The sequence below is a fragment of the Erithacus rubecula genome (genome assembly GCF_903797595.1).
Source record: "Erithacus rubecula genome assembly, contig: SUPER_Z_unloc_2, whole genome shotgun sequence".
NCBI lineage: Eukaryota > Metazoa > Chordata > Aves > Passeriformes > Muscicapidae > Erithacus > Erithacus rubecula.
The window spans coordinates 8,001,916-8,014,781 of NW_027635860.1; positions in this window are offsets into that span (position 1 = coordinate 8,001,916).

Consider the following 12,866-nt stretch of genomic DNA (forward strand, 5'->3'; position numbering starts at 1 on the left):
TCTGCCCCCACTGACTGACATGTGCTGAAACCCACTGATCAGGTGTTGTGGTGCACAAGTCATGATGCCTACAGCACATTCCCTGTGTATTCCAGGTGAATTGGGAAGGGTTGGCACAGGGTTGGCTGTACTGCCTTTCTGCCAGCTGGGCAACACAGGTGAGCAGGTGATCTGGGGACAAGTCTGATTAATTTTGAGGATACTAAGTATTTCATGCATGTGTACAGGTGTTTACTAATATTAGAGTGTATTTTTTATGTTTCATATAAATTTTGCCTTTAATTAAAGCATTTCTGAAGCTACTTTTGCCTTATTTTTCAATCGCGGTGTATACATATCCTCAAATCTAGTGTTTCTTGGCAAGAACTCTGATTAACACCATCTTTATGGTCTTTAGTTATCAAGTGCGGAGAAGTTATTTCCAGATCCTTTATTGCCTTATCTAAGTAAGGAGTTCAGTTCACTGCTGTTTCACAACTTTAATTGTCTGTGTTTTGTCAAAGAGACATGAGCAGTCCTCCAAGATGAAGTACCTTTTCTGAATCATGGGTTACATTAAGCCTGATCATTCTCAGGTGGGTATGGGCCCATTTTTTCTGTGCTCCAAACCAGCTAGAAACTTTGTTAGTATAGCAAGTGCTGCAGTGGAGCTGATATTCTAGTTTGGATTTGGTAACATGTCTTGCAGTTTTCAGCTGACTGGAATATAGGCAGGGAAAATTTATGTTGGCCTGAAAATTGCTGCAGATATGTCCCTAATGGAGATGTGTAGGCTGGGTAAGGAACTTGCACTTTGAATTGTTTGTTGCCTTGGTCCACTGAATAAGAATGTTTCTTCTTTGCTCCATGAAGCATGCTTTTTTCTCTTTTTACATTAAATTTAATTCTCTTAAATTACTTTTATACCCACCTTGCTTTCCAGAAGCTGACAATTCCATGTACCAGATGAAAACCCAAAGCTGCTTGTTCATCTATTCCTATTTTAATTACTTTTTTAATAGAGAAAAGGACTAGATTGTGGAGAGCTGTAGCCTGTGGCATTTCTCATGTTAGAGAAGTTTGTGGAGAGCTATGTCCTGTGAGAGGGATCCCACGCTGGAGCAGGGAAAAGGTTTCCCTCCCTGAGCAGTGGCAGGAGCGAAGTGTAATGAACTTTTCATTACCCTCATTTCCTGTCTCCTTGAGCTGCTTCAGGGGAAGAAGTAAAGCTTGAGAAGGAAGGAAGTGTGAGAGGAAGATGTCATTAAGATCTTTTTTACTTTTTATCATCCTGCTCTGACTCTTTTTTAATAATAAATTCAGTTAATATCCCCAGTGCAGGTATATTTTGCCCTGATGGTATTTGATGAGTGACTTCTCCTGGTTCCTTGTCTCGAACCATGAAGTCTTTGTTATATTTTCTGTCCCCTGTCCAGTTGCAAAAGGGACAGAGGGAGTGGCTTTTGCTGGGGTCAACCCACTACAATTGCCAAATGGAAATCCATGTGACAGAGTAACTGGAAAAGACTAAAACACGTTATGGCTACTCACACATGTGGGTGTCTCTAGCACTCATTATTAAGGCCTCCAAAGCATTCTCTAAACACTGAAGAAAACTTATCCCTTTTCACTGAGGTATTTGGGAATTGTTGCCAACATGAACTCATTAGTTTACAGCCAGATATTCATTACTTTTTATTGTCTTTTCCTGCTCCTGAAAGGATGGATGTTGTCATGTCTGCTGGCAAAAGTTGACTTTTAATATTAGTAACTAGAAATACTTTTAGCACAGGTTAGAAAACAAACAAACCCTAGGATGGAGAAATGAAATGTTACAGTTTATGACTTAAACATCCTCATGAAGGACCTTTGCCTGCTATAGAGAAAACTGTACTACAAAGGCTGCAGAGAAAACCAGAGATGGGTTCCTGACAGAGGCCATACCCTGCTCACTGATGTAGATAAGATGAAGTCACAACGCAGGACTGGGGGAGAAGAATAAATGCCCAGAGCAGGTGCTGAAATCCTCGGGAGTGGAGAGCGCAGCCCCTGGGGCTCTGAGCTGCCAGGCCCGCCCAGCACCCACACCAAAGGGAGGGAGAGGCTCTGGGGGAACAGGCACAGCTGAGAGGCCATGGCCGCCCATCCTGCTCTGTGAATGGAGCTCAGCCCTGTGTGAGGGGAACAGACCCTGCTGAGAGGCCATGGCCGCCCATCCTGCTCTGTGAATGGAGCTCAGCCCTGTGTGAGGGGAACAGACCCTGCTGAGAGGCCATGGCCGCCCATCCTGCTCTGTGAATGGAGCTCAGCCCTGTGTGAGGGGAACAGACCCTGCTGAGAGGCCATGGCCGCCCATCCTGCTGTGTGAATGGAGCTCAGCCCTGGGGCCCCTTTGCCCCGGAGAAGCTGCTCCCACCCCAGGGACACAGGGGTGCCATGAGCTGCCAAAGGCCCCAAGGCTCCCAGACCCTGCACAGAGCACAGCAGCGTGATGGAACAGACCCGCAGCGCTGCAAGTGTCCAACTGGGGCCCGCAAGGGAGGCACCTGAGCATTCCTTCGTGCCCAAAATGTGCATTGATCCCTGGATTCCATAGTTTTTGTTGTTGTGGGCAGGGCTGAGGTGCAGTGGCAGGGGACCCTCACCACCAAGGAGGGAGCAATGAGACATCATTTGGACTCTTGGGAGGGTGGTATGTGTCTGTCCCTGTCAATCTCTGTCCTCCCACACCCTATGCATACATTTTTTTCTCTTTACTTTCACTCTTTCTCTCTTTTTCTCTATCTCTCTTTTTGCCTCTTTTACTATTAAATAAAATACAGCTTTTTTTTGGCACTGAGTTCTAACCTTGTCTAGTTTTAATCATGTCTTTTGGGTATATTTTGAACTGTTTTGGGTTTGATCAACTTTATACACAGAGAATTAGTTTACTCTACTCTTCTGTGTTTAAACCAGATTGTAACACCCCAAACCAGAGAGTGCAGAGGGCCGCTGCAGGTATTTTTAGAAATTAGAGAGTGAAGATAACATTAACATCATGCACAGTTGGAGGATTATGGTAATGAAGACCAGATTCTGGACTGAGGGAAGACCTACAGTAAATATATGCAGTGTTGTATGCAAAACCATTTTGACACCCTGCTAAAAATTATTTTCATGCCTCTCTCCTCCACTTTATTGGAGAATATATTTGCATTCAATTTATGGAATGATATTACACTGATTCCGATTTGAAAAAAAAGTGAATATGTTACAATCCATTAAATATTGAGCGTTCTCCAGTCTCACTGGGGAATAGATTCCTGGGTAATATTCTGCAAATATTGACATATCTTCTTTTGTTTGGTGCTTGCCCTTGAAACTAATCTGTTCGTCCTTACTTAATTGTATAAGATCCCCATTATTAACCATGTTCTTTGTATGGCCCAAATTCACTGCTATAAAAATAGTGAATCTGAGACAGGCTTAACCATTCCACGAGAAAAGCATCACATATAAAATATATCAGACTAGTACAAATAAGCACTTTCTTAAGTCAAATTTTATTTTTCTCTAACAGAATTAAATAGCAGTAGTTTGCTTTCAGATAATCATACTGAATATTATGCTGAAATAAGTGTAGAATAACAGGAAAAATTTATTTGTCATCAGCAGTTTCAACTTTTGCATTAACAAAAGTAATGTGTCTTGTATTTAGTAGTCAGGTCTGGTGTGACTAGCAAGGAAGCAAAAGCATAAAGAAATACCTTAAACAGCTGATCTTCCAAACACAGTTAGAATGCTGGTGCCCAGCCAAAATGGCCTTTTCAAACACCTCAGAGGTGCCAGTTCAGGCTTGAACTTCTCAGCCAAGGCCACTTTGTGGTATGTGTTGGATTTGCGGTGCCTTTGAGAGAGTCTGAGACCTTGCAACACTACTAAAAGTGATTCACTGTAGTGCCCCTGCTAACAGCAATTTATAAAGCCAGAGGGTTTGCTCTTGAAACTATAACTTCTGATTAAAGTAATTTTCTGTCTTGTTTTTATGCTGGTTAGATAATTTTCTGTCTGTGCTGATGTGTGTCAGCACTGTCTCTCTTGGTGTAAAACACTATAGACAAAACGTTAAAACTCATGCACTTTCCTCTTTTGAAAGGTTATTTATACTTTCCATTTTTTACCAGCATTTACTTTCTGCCCATATTTGTTAAGCTTCTTTTCACCTTCTTATAGGCCCTCCTCGAGTATCTTTGCATAGAAAAGTTTGTGCGAAGCACAGGGTTTAGATATACCTATTGATAGTGAAATGATGAGAGATGCCAAAAGGGAGGGAGAACTTAGGAACTGGAAGAGAGGAAAGAAATATTTCTCCAAAGGAAAATTCAAGCCATGTATTTAACAAGCCCAGACTGTGCTAGATGACAAGCCCAGAGAAATCCTGTCTTTCCCCTAGTTAAAGCTTTTTTTTTTTTTTTTTTTTTGCACAGCAGTGAAACTGATTGTCACCTTATAACAAGTTATACTTTTCTGAAAACTAATTTAATTCTGAGATTCCTGCTCAAGCTGGACCAACCTAATTTTCATGCATTGCAAGGGGGAATAATGCTTTTTTCTTTTGTCAGAAAGAAAATGAATGAATGAAATAATAGAAGAATGATGGAGGTACTGGGCTGCTTCCCAGGGACCTCACACATCCACATCTTGGCTACACTCTGAGCCTCTTCTCTATGAGAATACGCATCTATTGTATTAATAGAAAAGGCTGACCTATACCTAGCAATAAATCACACTAAACTTTGTGCTTCAAATTAATAACTGTCTGCAGAATGTAATGCTAAAAGCTCTGAAATGCAGGCTTTATGAATTCATGACTGTGCTTGGTTAGGTATAGTCTCAGCAATGTTGGTTGTAGTTAGTGGTCTCTGGAAGAAGAGTTCTGAATAGTAAAAGCTGCTTTTTTATCACAGGGGAACTATTTTGCTTGAATCTGGCTTATGATAATAGTGAAAATCAGATCTCCAAGGGACATCTCTAAAACAGAAAATAATCTGATGCTTAAAAGAATTTACAGCTCTACTGACAATCGAAAGATTTCTTCTCCCCTCTCCCCATGTTTTCCTGCTGTGTATTTTTGGGTTGTCTGAGAACTACAGTTGTGACTGTTACGATCTTTTCAGTCATCATGCTGCTCTGTGTAGGTTTTACAGTTGATAAGACATTGAACATTTTCTAAGAGATCAAAGTGCTTAACATGATGAGAAAAACGTACATAATAACAGTTGTATGGCAAGGGTAAAGATTGCCTGAAGCAGAACAAATTTCTACAGATTGCCTGACAATGTAAGAATAATATAGCACTACAATCATGAGAATTATGTTGCTTAATAAATCACTAGTATTATACATCTTACAGTAAAACTTACCATTTTATAAATTACTAAACACATTTTCTTCTTCATTAGCTATTTCATGTTCAGAAAACCTCTTCCTTGAAACTCATTTGAAAGAAAGATCTCAATTTTGTTTTAACACTGAAGATTATTAGAGTAGCGGTGGCAGACCAATACCAGACTTTTACTTTGTTTAGCAATAAAATGCATCAAGCTCATACTTCTGCCCAGCAGGCACAGGAAAGTTTGGCTGTGCTTTGGGAAGTGCACACTTGTACCTCTGGTATTGAACAATGAGCGGTGAGACTTCAGTTTCATCACTGTAGCGGGTAAGGAATGAATTTCATAGGAAACCTTGTAACTACTTGGGTATCCTGAAGTCTCGCAGGAAGCTCACCTTCACCTTTACCACTGCTTCTCTGGATGTGTAGTGTAGTGCAGGATTTTGCGTAGTGTCAACCCAGGAAGGAAGGATAAGAATAATTATTTCCTTAAACTCTATTCCTTTTTTTCCCATTTCTTTTCTTGTTTTTCCACAGCATGCACAGAATCAAATAAAATCTGTTTGCCTTCATTTTTCAAGTGGAAAAGAAGGTAAGGCTAAAGTTGCCAAGTCCTGGAGATTTTACTTAGGTGTGGCTCACTTCAGCTTTTGTTGTGTTTTGTCTGGGTGAGAACTACAAAATTCCCTAGTACGCATTTATTGATATAAGACATATTAACATCTACAGAATCTGAAATCCAAGTTCATGCTCCATACAATATTGCATAATGGATGGCAGGTTAAGCTTATGTCATGATCAGAAATAATTTCCTTTTGAAAGAACTAATGTGGAGATTTCATGGCTAGAAAAACAGAACAGCCTTTCTGCATCGCTTTATGACCTCAAAACTTTAACAAGCCTTATAAGAAAAGAAATGATTTCTTGGGCCTGGGGTGTACTTGCTCATTGCAATCTGTCTCCCTTACTGTCTATAATTTCATTGATATTTTCTGCAATATGTTTATTAGACTTTGAATTTGAAGAGTGAAGGTTCTATAAATTCAGTAACTTTACAAGAGACGGTGGATACCTGTATTTACATAGCTGTTGTTCACAAGTATTCCTTATCCCTAGCTGTCAAAACTATTAAACAGTACTTCAGTTACATGCCATCAGCTTGGAAGAAATGTTACATAGTTTATGGTGGTTTTGTGTTTTCTGGCACATTATTTTTAATTTCTTTCGTCCCTTAAAAACAAAAACAAAACCAAAACAAAAACAAAAACAAACAAAAAAACACACCTACCTTTGGATATTTTTTAATTTTTGAAGTAACTTGTAGAAGTCTGAATGTAAGTCTGTACAACAAAAATATTGCATTCCTATGTTCAGTTATTTCATAGTCATATCCTATCTGTAAGCCTTGCTAATGAAAAATTTTACTTAAATTGTATGGATTTGTAATGTCTGTTGTCCTTCCTTCTGTGAACTGGAGTTCACTAAGCTGAGCTGTGCTAAAATGGGCCCTCCTATGCAGGCTTTCAGTAAGAGGGTTTTTGAAATTCCCTTGTGGCCCATTTATGTAATAACAAGGGAGACATGTCCTGACCTATCAATCTCACTTTAAAAGAGCTGTTCAAAACATTGTGTATTGTGCACACGGTAACCAACAGATGAGAATGTTTATTATTGCAACAACTTTAAGCCTGATAAAAAAGTTCCCGAAGACTTCAACTGACAGCCTAAGTCAAGCTCTTTGTTTAAAATATCTCACAACTCTCTTATACCTAACAGTTTATATAACATACATTCTTGAATTGCTGATTCATTTATTTATTTATTTTCTTTTAGAGTTGGGATTTTTTTCCTCGTTTCTTCCCTGGTAAACTAATTGGTCAATAGCTGGTTGGACTCTGGCCAGGTATTCACAACTCAGCATATTACATTCTGTTTCTCTCTGAAATACATATTGAAGCAACCTAGATTTTAAAGAATTCTTTACCTTTTGTAGTACTTGCAAACACATTGTAAAAGTAGAGTTCAGGTCTCCAACAACACTGAGATTATACCAGTCACATTTTGATAGCAGATTGGATTAATCATCTGCTGGTTTTCTTTTGGCTTATTTTTGGTGTTTTGACGGAAACTGTCTAATGAGCTTCATCTAAATTTAGAGTCAGGTTCACAGTTGGAACAGAGCAAAGAGATTCCAGTTTGGACCAGAAACTAAAGACTACATCTATACCATAAATACTGTTGATATAGCTGTGCTGATCAGGGGTGCAGTAAGGTACAATTTATAACTCAAACTGCTGTCAACAAAAACCCAGAAGGTACAGTTATATCAACTGTATCAGTTAAAATTTTTTGCCATTGCAGAGGAGAATCTACAACTGAAAAATTTTACACCTATGAAGTATGTTGTGTTGCTGATACTGGTATCATTTGTCTGAGAACTTGCTGGTGTCACTGTGGTTAAGCAGCTGAGCAAAGATTGTTTCTATTAGTGCTTACTTTTAGGGTCTTATTTAGTTTATGGCTGTGAGTAAGGAGTATGGGATGGCTGATGGAGGTGGTGTCAGTTGCTACTGAACACTCAAGTTTACAGAAAAGCAGACCAGAAAACCTAGTGGGTTGAGGAGAAAGCTAAGATATGAAGAAAAAGCAACAGCAGGCATTTTTTACCTTAAAAATGCCTTTCTTGTACACCTAGTGGAACTGATGGATTCATGCATTATATTGCAGTTGATTATTCTCCGTCATTTCAAAGAATACACTCAAGGACTATTGTGCTCCAGTTTTGCCTCTGCACTATAGGAGAGTATTATTATTATTGTATTATTGTAACCTGAGCTGGTGCTACTGGAATAGTTAAAATAAGCAAAAGTACTGTGTCAAGCCTTAATTAAAAAGTAATGATTATTGTTTTAGGATTTATACCAAAAATGTGCCAACTTTATTCTATTCAGCAGGGGCTCAATTCCAAAAACAATATAGATTTCAGGATAACCTCCCAAAATAATGACTGAAAAAAATTAGTTGAGCCTACATGTTTGCCTTATAAAATGAGAATACAGCACAACCAGTGTACAAAAAATTGATACAACAGACATAAACCAATGTTCTTTCTCTGCATTCTTCCTCATGTTCCTGACTAGTTAATAGTTTATCACTCAGTTAAAATACAATTTTGGCATGGGATTATTCAGTAAAACTGCCTTTGAGAAACAGCCAATTTTGGAATACACTTGAGTAGGTTTAGATAGCAGGTGCTGCCATGCTCCTGTGGACTTCAGCAAAAAGCTATTCTCCACTGCGTGTCTGAGATTTGAGGGGCTGTTCAGAGCTTTTCTTTTCCTGGGTGGAGTAAGATTCCTAAAGAGCATGGATGGCATTTTAGGCTGTCATTGGTGAGCTCTTCACATTGACGACTGGATGACTTTGTACACTCACTATGAAGGGAACATAAAACTTGAGGTGACTGACCTAGTGTGTGATGAGCTGCTGAGGGCTTCTGCTGTTGGAAGAGATCAGAGATACAAGGAAATGAGGAAGCCACACAGTCACTCAGGCATCTAGTCTCTGTCTTCATAGTCTTAGTGGTCTTCCGCAAGAATGCGCTCTTTTATTTATAAAATACAGGAGTTGAAATCAATTTATGTTGTTATATTATCAGTTATTACTGAGCTTTAAAAAATACTTGCTGTATTTGTGAAATCCCTACATTTTCAGCTTATCATTGTCCAGCAGAAGTCTCAAATAGCAACATGCAAAATCATTTTATATTTGGCAGCAGGAAGCCAGGGATTTGGTTAGGCTTTTATGTTTGAGATGTGGAAAATGGGGAGAAAGAGAATTCAGGAGGATAATGTCTGAAGAAGCTTTTTGGCTCTCACACCTGAAAACTTCCATGTCGTTTATAACCATGTGGCAGGCTGCCTACAAACAGAAAACACTCCCTGCAGTTTGTTTGATATAGAATTTCCAGTTTTTCTTCACCACTGCCTGTTAGACAGCACTGATACCACTGAAGTCAACGTGACTTAGTAGTAAAGGACTGCACAGACAGATACTTATGCCTATTTTAAAAATGAGGCTTTGGCAGATAGTCTGCCATATAATAAGCTCTTGACTTGATTTATCAAGTTTCTATTAGTGTTCTGATGTTTCTGATTATATAAAGATTTGCCCTTCTCAGAGGAAAAGATTTGCAGTACTGAAAACACTTTCATTTTATGGTTATGATTTTTAATTTCTTTTCATGAATTCAACAAAACCCTTGCCACTGCCATCAGTGGAAATGGTAGTAAAACTTGCCAAAACATAGGTTTTATTTTTAGCTTAACATGGTTCTTGTCAAGGAAGTGTTTAGTCTGTTCAAGAGGAACACACACTAATAATCTTAGCAGTACAGAAGATTTTAAGACAGAAATAACTGAAACAAAGTGAAGAAAGACACTAGTTCTGCCAGGTGAGCATAGTTTATTTAAGTGAATGTTTTTGTATGTAGAGTATTACAAAATTAATTAAAATGAAAGGAATTTAGTTAATTTTATAATTAAGAAGTGTCATCTAGCTTCAGTAGGAAACAGATATATAAAAATATATATTTTGTTTTAAAATAAAACAGGTATTGAGGTAAGCATTCTAAGTAAAATTCCAGAAAAAAAAAAAAAAAAAACAACTGAGTATTTGCAGCAGCAAAAAGAAAAGAAAGTATAACCCTTAGCGGACACTGAAATTACTGCAATTTGCATTGAATTAGAAGAGAAAAATATTTCACTAACATAACTTACTAGAAATTTGTTCTGGAATATTTTCATGTTAATTTCATTCTTCTTCTGCATCTATGGTTTAATCCTTTCTTTTCTTCTTTATTTGTCCAAATGCACCATTTTTGTATTTACAGTATTCAGAAAAAGCTGTCTACAGCTAGACTGTATTGGTTTTGTCTTTGGCTACCTTGCATGCAAGTACTAATGTCATTTTGATAGTCATATTAAAGCAATAATAATGATTATATCTTAGAATGAAAGGTGATTGTTTTCAAAGATGCCAAGCCTCAATACCTGATTATTTACTAGAATAACTTTTATAAACGTTCTATTTTATAAAATAAAGACGTGTGGTAGTAGTAGTAGTAATAGTAGTAGTAGTAGTAGTAGCAGCAGCAGCACTTTGAAAAGAAGGCCAAGCACATTTTGTTCTTTTCATGCTTTGTTTGGTATGGATGCAAAATAAATTAGTTGACAGCAAAACAATTGTGATCTAAACGAGATGCTAATTTGGAATCTTAAAAATATGTCTTTTAATTTGATCTGTTTTCTTAACTTAAATATCTATACTTTAGAATCAGGAAATAAAATTGTAAGTGAAATAAAGTCTGTATCTTACTTTCCAACCACAGACAAGTTTTTTATTGAGGAATGCAGCTAGTAAATTGTCATAAGGATGAGCTGTAATGAAAAAAGCTTGAAGCATAGATGTCATAGATGTAAATTTATGAACTGTCTTAGCACCAGGCAATAATAGGCTCACAACAAATCCCTGTATATTGCAATTTCCTCCAGAGAGCCTCTCCTACAATCATCAAAAAGCCCTTTCAGGTTCGGTGGACAGAAATACCGTGCTAATACTTTAATTCTACTGTGCAGTAAATCATTGTTAGACCAGACACAGAGTCTAGCAGGTTGTCACCGTGTGGCAGCTGAACCAACAAAGATGGGAATGATATAGGTAAGAGGTTTAGGCTCCTGAAAGGTCATAAAGTGTTCTGGGGTGGGAACTTTACACCATAGTTCATGTAAACTTGGAGTAAAAACTAAGTCAGTGGTCTTGATATTGACATAAAGTGAAACGATGTTTGTACTGAAAAGTGTCCCAGCACACCCTACAATTAAATCTGCTGGAAATGTCATGGTTTATTGTCCCACCTGTTGGATTCAACTGCTGCCTCTGAGATGATGGCATTTGCAGTTGAAGGCTGGCAGGCTGCAAAGGGATAAGGAAGCAGACACATACAAACACAAACACACCCCTCCATTCCCTATCCCTCACTTTTGCATTTAGTGTCTTTCCACCAAGAATAGGAAACCAATACTAGTGGTCTGCAAAACCAGGACTTGACCTACATATTCAGTGGTCCTCCAGAGGCCAGAGGCTGAGTTTTGTCACTGCTGATTGATCCCATATAATTAGGGCAGATCACAATGCAACGGGATCATAAAATATGCTGTTGTGGCATTCTTCATATATACACAAAATAAATAAATAGGGGAAACAAGACTGGTATTTTCTGTGCTGGAAATATTCTGTTCTTTTAAAGTACATCATCTCTAACTAAAAATTGGTTGTTAGAACCATGTCCTCCTAAACGTATACAAGTCTTGGCATATACTGTCCATAGACTTGCTTTCACAAGCCAAAAATGAGAATCGATGCTTTAAAAAAGAAAAAAACAAAACCAAAACACATCAGAAATATGCCTGATTTCATGCTATGTCCTTTTGAAACAGACCAAAAAGGAGTATGAATAAAGCAGACTGAGAAATCCTGTTTTAAATAGGCATGAATGTTGAAATTCAGAAAGGACATGGTTCTTAAGTTGTCTTTTTTACTTTGGCCTTTCCGGTGCAGCTGATTAGGCTGAACTTTTAACATAGGTAAGAGCATTAGTAAGGCAAGAACATATGTCAAGATGATATGAAATAACTTCTGTCAGAGAGTTAGCTGAGTGTCACTGAGACACAATAAAACCCTACTAATTTTAATTTCTTCCCATAGAATACTCCTAATATATAATATTTTGTAGCTTTCTGTGACCTGCTTCCTTTCTCTTCTTCCTGGCAAAGTGGCACTTCCAGAGCAAATAGCTTGCTCATGTACTTGCTCTCAAGAATCCCTTAAATCTGATGGTAGTGAGGCCTTGAACTGGCACAAGGCTTTTCCTTACCTACAGTCTGAGTGAGGAGAGTATAATACATTGAAAATGAAATAGACCTCCTCATGGTTTTAAGGTATGTTTTTAATCCCAATTCTATTCAAAAATAAACCCTTTCTTTCTCAAAGAATACACCTACATATATTGCTGCAAAAATACTTGTGAAGAAGAGAAATATTGGAGAAATTATGCAACCTTTCCACTTCTGTATTGTATTTCACAAAATTCTCTAGTGCCGTGGGTAATATTCTGATAGCTCTACTGGGAAAAATGATAACTGTACCTGGTCTCCTGCATTCTCTCCACATACGTCTGCAGTTATGTTGTACCACCTATATGAAGTGTAAGAAGGGAAATTTCCCAAAGGAATTAATGAGAGAGAGTATGTTGGAGCTGGAGACAAAGGCAAAGAAAATGAAAAACCTGATCCTATTTCAACACAGACATAAGTCTGATCAACATTGCAGATAAATTGTAACCTTTTCTGTCATGAAAGAGTGTATTGTATAGAGCATAATATGCCCAGGGTTTGTTTTCACCTTGTTTTTTTGGTATTTTTTTCAGTGCAATTTGCTGATGAAGGGCATGTTAAGG